This window comes from Lissotriton vulgaris, chromosome 6 (genome assembly GCF_964263255.1).
Source record: "Lissotriton vulgaris chromosome 6, aLisVul1.2, whole genome shotgun sequence".
Lineage (NCBI taxonomy): Eukaryota > Metazoa > Chordata > Amphibia > Caudata > Salamandridae > Lissotriton > Lissotriton vulgaris.
In genome coordinates, this window is record NC_141694.1 from 1,545,984,688 (window position 1) to 1,545,997,780 (window position 13,093).

Consider the following 13,093-nt stretch of genomic DNA (forward strand, 5'->3'; position numbering starts at 1 on the left):
GATGCCTGTCTTGTCTTCTCTTACAGGTATCCTTTCCCTGCTGACCCTACCTTTACCCATCCCACATTTTTTATTTTAGTTTGTTATTTTTCTCCCTCGCCTAATGCCTCGAACACCCTGTGTTTACACTTCTGGGTGTTGGTGACATTTGGAGGTGGAACCATATTTGCATCGACTGGATCACGGGGAGTAAACGTGACACCTTCCAGACCAACCCCATTGAGTGTTGTTGTGAATGGATTTATAGTGACCAGCAAGGCTCTCGGGTATCTGGCTACAGAGACCTTATGTTGAATATAGTTATCAATAATTCCACACAGGCCCTGTACTGTCGCATTCTTTCTTTCCACAGTTGTCGATGATATATTCTTACTCTGCTTGACAAAGAACCATTGCTAATGTGAAAGAACTTCAACCGAATTAGTAGTTATACTTTACCATTTGTTAGGCTACAATGTGGCACTGCTCTACTGTACTTCTGTCACCTGCTATATTCTCAGTTGTACCGTTGAATTGCTCAGGAGGACAAACCAGATTTCATTTTCTTTTTTTTCATAGGCATGCAACTGCCACTGTGTCACACCACTACTACCACCGCTATGAGGAAATTTTATCCGACCAAGATTGCCAACGTTATTCGGTGTTTCCCGTGGAGCCAGCCCTGGGCCTAGCCCTACTTTCAAACACAAATTACAGGTAAGATAAGCGTTTGGTGGTTTGGGGGTATAATGGAGTATTAGTACGAGAGACGAGAGCCTGAAGGTAGTACTACTAAAGTCCTAGGACTCTTGGATTCACTTCACTTAGTCTGTGAGAGGCACTTAGTGTTGAAAACATTTGGGCATTTACACTTAAAGGAAGAAAATGGAACTAAACTTTCAGGAAAACAGTCAACGTTAAACCCCCACCCACCAGGCAAGCAGTAAAAAACAGGTATGCTCAGATAAAGTTTGAAAAAGTATATTTATATCCCTAACAAAATAATCTCCCGCAAGACCCTCCCTAACCCCAACGATTGTCCTTCAAAAGTCCCCAAAAACCCAACTCCCAATTCCCACCCCCCAAAAGTCTCTAAAAAAGGGGCAAGGGACACTATGGGTGGATGCTGTTCACTTTTTGGGCCAGGGCATCATGCTCCTCGCGGAGCAAGGCGAGCTCCTGCTGAAGGCGGGACACCATCAGGGTGGTGCGGCGCAGGCGTGCCTTCACTGCCTTGCAGGTGCAAGGCCTGTGAGAAGCAGCTGTTGGCCTTGCTGCTCGGCGGTGGCGTTTGCCTTTGGCAGCCCGGCTCAGTCTCGGTGGACCACTGTGCTGGGTCACGGTGGCAGCCGGTGAGGCCACGGAGGACGACGTTGTCGTTGTTGTCGACCGCACACTTTCCACGTCCTCCAGGGCCACCAGCCGCCGATATTCCGCAACAGTGGCCTCGATTCTCCGTTGCCGGGCCGCTCTAGCCAGCTCCTTCCTCCTTGTTCGTTTGGAAGGAGAACCTATATGAAGAAAGAAAGACATAGTCTGTAACCAATGCTCTTTAAGATTAACTCAATCATTCAGCAGAAATGTGTGCTGCAGTACAACTAGCAACTTGCAAGCGCATTACATAACTATTGAGGCCAGTATCTATCTAACCTCACACTTCTTCATCCTTGCTCTAACATTAGTGGGAGTTTAAGGAACAAATTCTATGAGCACTGTGGACTTCCATTGGAGTCGACTATGAAAGTACACCAGTCTTATTCTTCTTCTTGTCTCTTGTTTTGGAAAATTGGTACGTTATTTTCTGCAAGCCGGCATAATGCCAGCGCGGTAAACTTGCACCCGAGAAAAAGAGACGCACGCCATGAGGAGTGACCTAGACTTGCGTTGCCGTTGCGTTACTGTACCCGTCCAGTACATGCAGGTGGTGAATCTCTTACTTTTCTATTACGGGTGGCACTGAGAATACTCTGTTACAACTCAAGGGCTACTGCTTAATTAATTTAACTTTCACCCTACAGTGGAAATGAGTACTAGAAATGGAAAATTGAAGAAGATAAATAATCTGATTATCTATCACTTCACATGGGATGTTTTTGCTTATATATGGGATGACTTTAGGTGCTTTGCTTTTTATTGAGTGACAGGCAGTGATACATCCACACATGAATGACTGAGTACTACTAAACTTATTAAGAGAGGTAGGGAGTGGCCACCATAATAACCGGATCTATGCAGTGCTTGCAATACAAACTACTGCTACTATTTATGGTAGTATTTGGACAAAATTAAAAGTTCTTTTCCTTGCCTTTCCTACACTGGAACGGACGTGCGGGTGCAGTGTTAGTGTTACATGCTCTTCAAAGTTACACTTAGTTCATCCACTGACCGTCTACTCTCTCTAGATCATGGGTACCACAAACTTTCTCTCAGGGGCTACATTTACAGTGTAGTTTGGGGCCGAGGGCCGCACTGGTGGGGGCGGAGTCAGAGGGGGCGGGGCTAAAGCAAAACGATAACTTGTGACCATGAGGTTGCACACAGGTCCCTGCAGCAGATGCCCTCATCCACTGAGCCACCAGACCCAGCATTTACATACATCTCTCTCCCTCCTGCTGTCCCTCCTGCCCTCCCTCCATCTCTCTCTCCCTCCTGCCCTCCCTCTCCCTCTGTCATCTCACTGTGTGTGTGTCTATCTGTGTCAGCCTTCAGCCCGGGTTGAGACCGCTTCCTCAACGCGCACACACAGACAACAACACCAAAGTACTTAACAGGTCTTTAAAAGACCATTAACATATTATTGAGGCTTTGTTTGTTTTAGCGCCCCTGCTTCTCCACCCTGACAATCACTGCTTGCCCGGCCCCACAGAGCAGAGGCTTAGTTCTATTTCACCTCTTTGTGGCCTTGCATCTCCACTCTGCTCTGTGGGGGCCGGGGGAGCAGTGATTGTCAGAGTGGAGATGCAGGGGCGCTAACAGGTGAAATACAAAAAAGCCTCTGCTCTGTGGGGGCCGGGGGAGCAGTGATTGTCTGCAAGGTCAGCGCACCGCCAACGAAGGCTTGCCGGGCCACCACCGGCCCGCGGGCCGTACTAGGAGTACCCCTGCTCTAGATACACATATGCTATCTAAGAGTCAGATAGTAGCATGATCCAGGTATATGGACACATACAGTTTCTGTGTCACCCACCCAGGCTGTTGTCCTTCCACCCATCATTGCTTCATCATTCACCCAGCCATGCATCTCATATTCTTGCCTTCCCAGCTAGTCTTCAATCTCAATAAGTAAGGAATATATAAGAGCTTACCTCTGGCCGCCACCACCACCGTCTCAACTCTCACAGCTGCCGCCGCCGCCTCCTCCCCTGAAGCATCGCCCGATTCGCCCTCCGCCTCGGTGTCGAGCACCACCACCTCCACACTGGCCCCGCCACCAGATGTTCCACCTACAAAGTACATTTAAGAATGTTAGAATAAAGCAGTCACTAGTATTTGGTCTAGGAATGAAGACATGTGAAAACAATGTAATTTGTGACTGTCGTTAAAGTTAAAAAAAAATGTCCCTTTTTCCAGGGAAGGTTGTCTTGCTGCACTTTTTGGCACAACTGATGAAGGCTGTTTTTTTAACACGCACCATTTTTCTCCACACAGACAGAAGATGGACTTCTAACAACAAGATCAAGTTGAAACCAGGTGAGAGCTCGGCTCGACCACAAGAAATGTCTTCAATTAATCGTCAGCACTAACCACTTTTCCATTATCAGTTAAACGTTTAGTTTTATTATGACTTCATTTTAATAAATGTGTTTACTTTTAATAAAGCTTTTAAAGTTAAATACAATCTGTGTTTTTTGGTCCAGACTAGAGTGACTGAGCGAAAGGTTTTGCAATTTTTGCAAGCATGAGTCCAGATAGAACACTTCAAAAGACATTATGGACAATCCCAGAGGACTGCACTAAGTTGATAGAGCTATTGCTGACTAGAATCATGGGAGTTTCGCCAACCGTGCAATCTTAGTTAGCTACACAGACAGACTAATAAGAATAATCTAGTAATACCACAGGGAGTCATAGTAGAGGCAGGATAAGAATTTAGATACAGTCTACAAGAAGAGCAAAGACAATTTTGAAAAAAGTCAAATGAGGAACGCTAGGAAAAATAGGTACTAGTCTAAAATGAAAACTTACTGGGGCCAGCAGAGGAGCCCTCGCCTGCCCGATCCTGGCCCTGTTGATGAACAGCATCCGCCGCCTGCTGCTCCTGTGTCCTCCTCTCGCCCCTGGGGGGAGCTGACGTACAACATGAAAGAAAGAACAGAAAACATGGATGATTGTTGCTTGTCAATGTCAACCAAATCAAACATTTCAAAAGAACAATAACAAAATATTTCTGCGAAATTATATTGATTATGGTTACTTTTCATTTATATGCGGACCTGTGACTTCGAAAGTCACGTAACTCACTAAACAAAGTACTGAAACGTTCACCTAGGACTGGCAGGCAGCAGTCCGCAGGCAAGACGCAAAGTGACAGACAAACTCCATTGTGATTTCAGTCAGATCAGTGACAACACTAACAGTTGCCTGCTACATTACCAGTCATTTAAATAGTCAAACTATCAATCCACCGCCACTATTTTTCTTATTGTCAGGGTTACAAAGGAAGGGGCAGATTTAAGCCCTTGCGGCTCTTTTGCGCCGTTCTTGCGTGACTTTTGTGACGCAGCAGCTAAACAAAAAAGGGCGCCATGGTGCGGCGTATAATATTATAACAACGTGACGCATTTGGGAGATGCATCCCGTTATAAAGCCCTGCGCCATCAGGGGGCGTTCCGGCGCAAGGGAGGGCATTCCTGCGCTGGAACACATCCTAATAGTGGCTGAGGGAAATCTACAAAATATCAATCAGTCACCTTTAGGACAATGATGCGTCACACAAACCCTGCACCTGCTTGAAGCAGACGTACGGCTTGACCCAGCATTGGGGAGATAGGGTACCCCAGAGCATTGATGGAGCTGCGCCATCGTTGCGACGCAACTCCAGCAGTAAAGCTTCGGTGACGTTTTGGGCCCATGGGGCGCCGCATTGCAAATACGGCGCACCATGTTTGGTGGTGGTAGCGGGCCGCACAATTAATGGCGCATCCCTGCTACTTTGCAGGGATGCGACGGTAATTGCAATTCTGCCCCTTAGGGGCATACTTACTTACGCGTTCTGGCGCATCTCCAGAGATGCGCCAGATCAAATGCGTCACGCAAAACTACCCTTGCGACACGGCAGATGTGCCTCATTTACAATGCGGCGCGCCCTGGCGCAAGGGTAGGCACTTGCGTGACGCATCTCGTCACGTAAGAGCGGCGCATCGCTGGAGTCACGTCGCCAACGCAATGCAACTCCAGTAATGCTCAGGGCCACCCAATACTTTACATGCTGTGTCAGTCCTTTCGCCTGCTTCGAGCAGACATAAGGAATTGAATTGACGTAGCAGCGTCGCAGAAGTGCCTGCGTTAAATCTTGTAGATTTCACGCAGGCAATTTTGCGAGGCGCACAGCCGCTGGACCGCCCACCCTGCGTACTAGGAACGCACCCATTGTGGTGCAGGCCCATGGCTTTATAACGTGACGCATCTCCCTAGATGCGTCATGCTGTAAATGACTTGCAGGGATGCGGCACGTTTACGCCGCTGTTGCGTCACGCAAGGCAACGTAAACGTGGCGCAAGGGGCTTGTAAATGTAATCTGCCCCCTAGTGTCTAGCATTACGCAGTTCTGTTAAGTACACTCATACATAATAGTTACTCAGGCCAATGAGACCACGAAATAGAAAACAAATAAGCATAGTAGCAACCCCACTGAGAAGGAGAGCAGTGCACCTGAAATGCACAGAAGATTTTGAAATATAATTTAACTACAATGTAATCGTCATCAGCGGCATTATTGGCTTGCTCCATGTAAAAAACAAATATTTGCAATACAACAACACAGAGCAGGAGAAAACATCATAGTAGTGAGTGATTAAATGCCAATGGCTACTACTACTCACCAAGGCCGGGGATCTCCAAGCCGAGCTGGTCCAGCAGGTCGCGCTCGCGGTCCAGGAGGTCCGTCCAGCGATGGGTGACCTGGCTGTAGGTGCGCTGGACCCCGTAGAGGTGGGATATGGCCCAGCACACCTTCTCCCACCGCTTCCGGCGCTCCCGCATGTTATAGCCGCCGGCCGCGATCCTGCCGCCTCCCGCGATGGTCCTGGGCAGGCGGCGCTGGACGAAGTAGACCAGCGCGCCCACTTCCTCCGGGCTGAATATCTCCCGGCGCGTCACCTGCTCCCCCCTCGATCTCACGCCTGCTGTCCTGCCACTGGGTCCAGCACTACTCCCCGCCGCCGCTGCGGCCCTCAAGTGCCTGGGCAGCTTCACGGCGCCTGGCTTGACCATGGTCTGGGCAGGTAAGGTAGGAAGAAGTAGAAAATTAAGAAAGAATAGGATAGGGAAGAAGAAAAGAAAAGAGTTTACAAAAGTAGTTTAAAAGTAAAGAAAAATAGCAGAAAAGACAAAAATATACAGCTAGGAAAAGAGAGGGATAGATAAGAAGCAAAATCGTAAAAAAAAAACTGAAAACAAGCAAAGGATGGGAAAGATATCAAGAGGATTAAACACCATGCCCAGACACAGGAAATGAATGAAAAACAAGATGGCCGGCGCCCGTTTCCGAGCGCGAAAGTCAGTTCGCGCGAGATTTTCCTCGCGATCTCGTGCGAACCTCTAGATTTCCCGCGCGATCTCGTGCGAACCTCTACTCGCAATGCGCTTACTGCGCGAGATTATACATAGCGGGCGGAAACGGAAATACGTCACGCAAACAAAATGGCCGCGCCCGTACTCGACCTTGGGGTAAATTCGCGTGTTGCGCTGCAAGCGGCTCGCGAATACTGCAAAAAAACTCGCGAAACAACAAGCCGCAAAAAAATAAAATGCTCATTCGCACGAATTGGCGGCTTCCGCGGTCGGTTTCGCACGACGCCGCGCCCCGCGAATAGCGCGAAAAAAACCGCAAAACGATTTCAGCAAAAGCAAAAGCAATGAGCAGGTGCAAAAGGTCAACCTCATGATTTGTAACGATTCTTTGTATTGCTTCCTGAGGGGGCCCTCCAGAATTCGGTTGCCTGCTTGCAACTATTGTGTGACCCTGCTCTGACCTTAACTGTATGCCACAAAGGTCCTGATTTACAGCTAAAGGAGCAGACAAGCAGGTGCCAGGCTGGAACTTTAAATTCTTTCAGTGACACATTAATTAGCCCCTAATTCATTATTGTCAGTTGGGGCAGGGCAGGTGTTGTAACTAATTTTGCAACAATGAAAGCACTTAGCAAGTGCAAAAGATCACTAATCAGGGCGCACTAAGGAAGCAGGTGCCAGCTAAAAAAATATTCTGTGACACATTAATCAGCCCCAAATTAATTCAGGTCACTTGAGGCAGGGAAGGTGTGCTTTGCTTTGCCGAAAATAATGTACACTGGACAACCAGAGGGTGTGGTGATGAAACAGAGGGTGGCATGGGTGGGCCAGAGGGTGGCATGAGTAGTCAGAGAGTGGCAGTGGTGACAGAGAGTGGCAGTGATGAAGAAGAGTGTCCCAAACAGGCTGGACACGTAGAAACAACAAGTTCGCAAAACTTGCGACCCGACAGGTAAGTTCGCAAATTGCGAAATTGTAAAAACCCTCGCGAACTGGCAGAAACACGGGCGAACACAAAAAAAAAAAAAATCCGCAAATTCGCGGGAATTCGCGGATTTTGCGGATTGCGAATCCGCAAATCCGCAAAATTCGCGAACGCGAGATCCGCAAAATTCGCCCATGCTTAGTGCACATACACTCCAAACAATACCACTCAGTGCCACATAATTACACGCCACACAATTACACTCTACTGAATACATCATACACTCCACATAATTGCACGCCACATAATTACACTGCACTCAACGCAACATACACTCCAAATACCACTGTGTCACATAATTACACGCCACATAATTATACTCTACTGAATGCAACACACTCCACACAATACCACTTAGTGCCACATAATTATGCTTCATAACTACATTGCACTCAACGCAACATACACTCCAAATACCACTCAGTGCCACATAATTACACTGCACTCAATGCAACATACACTCCAAATACCACTCAGTGCCACATAATTACATGCCACATAGTTACATTGCACTCAATGCAAAATACACTCCGAATACCACTCAGTGCCACATAATTACACGCCACATAATTACACTCTACTGATTAGACTGCGCTCAATGCAACATACAATACACTCCAAATACCACTCAGTGCCACATAATTACACGCCACATAATTACACTCTACTGATTAGACTGCGCTCAATGCAACATACACTCCAAATACCACTCAGTGCCACGTAATTACACGCCACATAATTACACTCTACTGATTAGACTGCGCTCAATGCAACATACACTCCAAATACCACTCAGTGCCACGTAATTACACGCCACATAATTACACTCTACTGATTAGACTGCGCTCAATGCAACATACACTCCAAATACAGTTCAGTGCCACATAATTACACACCACATAATTACACTGCACTCAATGCAACATACACTCCAAATACAACTCAGTGCCACATAATTACACACCACATAATTACACTGCACTCAATGCAACATACACTCCAAATACAACTCAGTGCCACATAATTACACGCCACATAATTACACTGCACTCAATGCAACATGCACTCCAAATACCACTCAGTGCCACATAATTACACGCCACATAATTACACTGCACTCAACATCTAAGTCACGTAAATACAACACATATTGCATTACAAATGCTATAGGTGTCACATTTGCGAAAGTTAAAACTATTGGCATTGTAAATGACAAAGCTATTAATTTTGGTATTTTCAAAACCAACAGATAAATATAAAATTTGTCATTTACAATACCAACAGCTCAAACTTTCCTAATGCGAGACCTATTGCATTGCAAATGCTTGTTTTCACTTTGCTATCATTCTGTGTGTGTTCGAAAAGATGGTGACTTCCTGCTTTTGGACAATCCCAGGGAAGTTCTTTGTAAATGGCTGGTCGAAAATGTAGATGAAGCTAGTCGGCCAATCACCGAAGAGAGAGATTTTAAAGCTATGATTCTGTTCCAATCATCTTGTAAGCACAATAAGTAAACCTTTATAATAAGTTTGCAACTGCAGGATAACGGTACAAATTACCAACCTGTTTCAGTAAAAACCTACATTTGTGATTAATTAATCCGATAATGGACAGTAAAAATGAACATGCATGTCCCCACATATGCCTTGGATTGCTCTCCAGAGACAAATGTAACACTTATGAAAAGTACTGAAACGTTTAGCTTGTGGCACTACTATAAGGCAGCCATTTTTGGATAAACTATTTTATTTAGGCAACTTTTTTCAGGATGTTCAAGTTCAGGCTTACAATGTGTACTGTCTATTAAGGAAAACTTACTTACTTGGTTATGGATAGATTGTACATTTGTCCTTTATTATCAATACCTCTTTATTTATATATTATGGCTAGAGCGTGAAGATATATTGCAAGTGGTCAATGTGTTCTTTTCTGTTTTGAAGTGTATATGTAAATATATTTTTTTCTCTCTTGCTTTTTTTTAGTGAAGAAACAGTGTCTAATGATTCAGGATATTTTTCAAGAGATAATTGCAAGCTATTCTGGCACAACAGAGGGTTTACAACAGGTGTTACTTCAAAGGGCACTGGAGAAAAAGCAGATGTTAATGGACTGGCAATCGGGGAAGCGCTGGTAGACTTAAAAGGGTGTTACGCGAACTACAAGAGGAAGAAATTGCAGAGAAAAGATGCAAGGACAAAAAAGCCAAGCAGAGTGGACTGGATTATATAAGAGTTGGTAACAAAGCTCATGCTGAAAGCACAACTTCTCAGCCTGGTGATGCAAGTTCGCGGATGAATTTGCAGAAACTTGAAAACCTGGCCCTTTTAGCAGGGATGGCTAGTGTCCTTCATCAAAAATCCACAACTAAAAATGACGCATCAGACCGTGAAAATGAACTTGTCTTGGAGTCCCCGCTTAAATCCAAATATCAAGGACAAAAACATGCCTCCCTTTCACCACGTCGTCCTAGAGTAATCAACACTCATTCTGAAAATATAATGGGGCCAGTCTGATGTAATTAATAGCCATCCTGAAGCTGTCATAGGATCAACCAGGAATAATCCACACACATCCAGAAATTGTCATGGGATAATTCCAGAGTAATCCACTTCCATCCTGGAATAATTGACAGTCCTCCTTAAATTAGCTAGAACCCATCCTGGAGTAATTCTCCCTCATCCTGAAGTTGTCAATTAGTATTCGTGGAGTTGTAAAAGGTAATCACTCCCTGCCGGTAGAAGTCATCAGAACACCATCCTACTGTGGTTTTTGTGATGAGTCTAGGTTCGTCATCACATTTACATTGTTTGTCCTACGGGCATACTTCAGGATGGCTTGGGATGACTTCCCCAGATGATTGCAGGAATAGCCTGACTGTAATCATCAGATGAGTCCAGAATGACTCCAGGAGGATCTTCCTTTTTGACATGGGTAGTCAGGACATCAGCCGCCCTTAATAAGGAGTCCAGGGTATTTATAATCTCTCCTCCTGTCTCTGTTATTTTCAATTTACGTTTTGCCATCTATGGGGAGGGGGGTACCATACAACCAGTATTTCAGATTTCAGAGGGGGGCCCAGCCCAGACTCTTCCAGGCATGGACGGGCCTGCCCTTGGCCCGGGCACTTTGCTCTCTGAACGAACAGGCTAGTTTCTGCTGACGCCGTTTGCAACGCTTGGTAATCGAAATAGGAAAGCTATGCAAAGACACAAAAAAGCAAAACCAGGCAAAGCGCAAATCGCCTCTCAGTTAAAAAAAAATTAGGTGCGAAAGGTAGTTAGAAGATAGTGCACGGAACTGCCTACATTCCGCTTAACACGCTAAAAAGCTCAGATTGATTGATTTTCTGTACGTCTGGCATTTTTATTATGTTCAACTTTATCAAATCATAACATAAAATTGATATCTAGTTATTCAACATAACCACCATTACATACTGCCAAAGAACCATTTTCCAGTTCTTATTACTACGCAAGGACAATATGCGGGACAGCACATTCCAGATGTATGACAGGATACCACGATGTTGAAAAATAGGAATGATAATTTTGCCTCAATTTTCCTGAAATCAGGTGTGTAATGTAAGTGATTAAATGCGACAAGTTTATTAACGGTTTTCTGAGTAGCGCAGTAGAAGCGAACACAGTACCCTGCATGCACACGGAAGAAAGTGGTAATAGGCATGCACGGTTAAGACCCAGAAATCTCATAGGCCGAGATGTAGGTGATCAGCTGACCACTACTTACACGGGCCATCTGTGGATTCAGTCTAAGATCCGCTGTCCGGCGGTGATATTTTAAAGGATGGCATTTGTCCGTAATTTCAGCACTTCCGGGTCGCATAAGAACAGATCCCGCGACAGAACATATTCTGGGAGTAGGAGGCGCTCCTAATGTGTAAGGTGACCTACGATTGGAGCATTTGCGGCATCTCAGCCAATCATAGTTCGCTGAACAGAGTTCTGAAGTACGGATTGGTTGTGGAGTCTTAGCGAACCTCAGCCCGAGCAGGAGGTTAGTTGGAGGTGTGCGCTTGAGATGAACTTGTTACGCACCTGGGAATTACAGCCTGTTTCAGGCAAGCACGCCTTGCCGCTGCTTCCCTAGCTTCTGGACGAGAAGAGGGAGCCGGGTGAAGGAGAGGGGTACAGGTGCTTCAACAGGTAGCAGAGTTGACCCAAAGTGAGCAAATAGCTGGACTAGTTTAAGGAAATACGGCAGCTGAACGTTGGATGACGGGCTGAACTTAATGTGAACGACAGCTGCCCTGCAATTTGGCAGGCAGACTCTGGGCTCAGGCCTTGCCCGTGACTGCCACAGGTGTGGGGGGGGGGGGGGGGGGGGGGGGGGGGGGGAGGACGTCAAGAGGCATGGTGACAGTTCTCTAAGGCACGTTTTGTATTTGTACTACTTTAAAAGGGGCCGAGGCGAGCCTACAAAGTAACAGGGAAAGACGAGCCAAGTTGGGTCGCCGCTTCTGATTCCAAGAGCCGGTGCCCAAGCTGCGCTCTCACAATATTAGACATTTAAATGATGAAACAAATGTTATCAGGGGCGCAACTAGACTTAAACCTTGGAGAGGGTGTAGTGACGGCCAAGGAATGCACGAGGACGCCACAGATGTTTAGCCAAACGTCAAGAGGCATGGTGACAGTTCTCTAAGGCACGTTTTGTATTTGTACTACTTTAAAAGGGGCCGAGGCGAGCCTACAAAGTAACAGGGAAAGACGAGCCAAGTTGGGTCGCCGCTTCTGATTCCAAGAGCCGGTGCCCAAGCTGCGCTCTCACAATATTAGACATTTAAATGATGAAACAAATGTTATCAGGGGCGCAACTAGACTTAAACCATGGAGAGGGTGTAGTGACGGCCAAGGAATGCACGAGGACGCCACAGATGTTTAGCCAAACGTATTTATTGGAGATAAGATATCTCTGCGACCTCAGCCACAGCCTCCGATTCCGCAGCTCTCTCACATAGTCTCCCCGGCGCTCGCCTTGGAACGCTGGTCGCGGTGACATTCAAAGTGATGTCACCGCGAGCAGTTCCATTACACGCAGAGCTGCCGGGGGCAAATCAGGTGGGAGATACCACACATCCCCCTCCCCTGCGGAAAGAAAACATAGAACAAATCATGAACAACAGAAAAGCAGGGAGGACAACGTACATACTGATAGAAATCTCAGGAGGGTCTGGTCCCTATCCTGCTAGGTAGAATGGGTCATGGATGGCAGAACAGCAAAGGCTACATCATGATATATTGATCGAAATGCCTGGGGGGTCTGGTCACTCTACTGCTAGACCTACCACCTGGGTGGGTGAATGACAACAGCTTCTTGGTGTTGGGACCTTGGTTCTGCCTAGCATCTCCCTCGCCCTCCCTTTCGCTCCTGGAGTCA

At 46.3% G+C, this 13,093-nt stretch overlaps 1 protein-coding gene across 1 annotated transcript in view; it reads right to left on the reverse strand.

The window, feature by feature from the left end:
• TASP1 (taspase 1) overlaps window positions 1–11,558 on the reverse strand; it is an 834,089-nt gene extending 822,531 nt beyond the window's left edge. Inside the window, exon 1 of the mRNA XM_086927723.1 lies at window positions 11,444–11,558. The gene's annotated coding sequence lies outside the window, so the exon portion shown is untranslated. The remainder of the gene's footprint in view (window positions 1–11,443) is intronic.
• Between the last annotated feature and the right edge of the window lie 1,535 nt (window positions 11,559–13,093).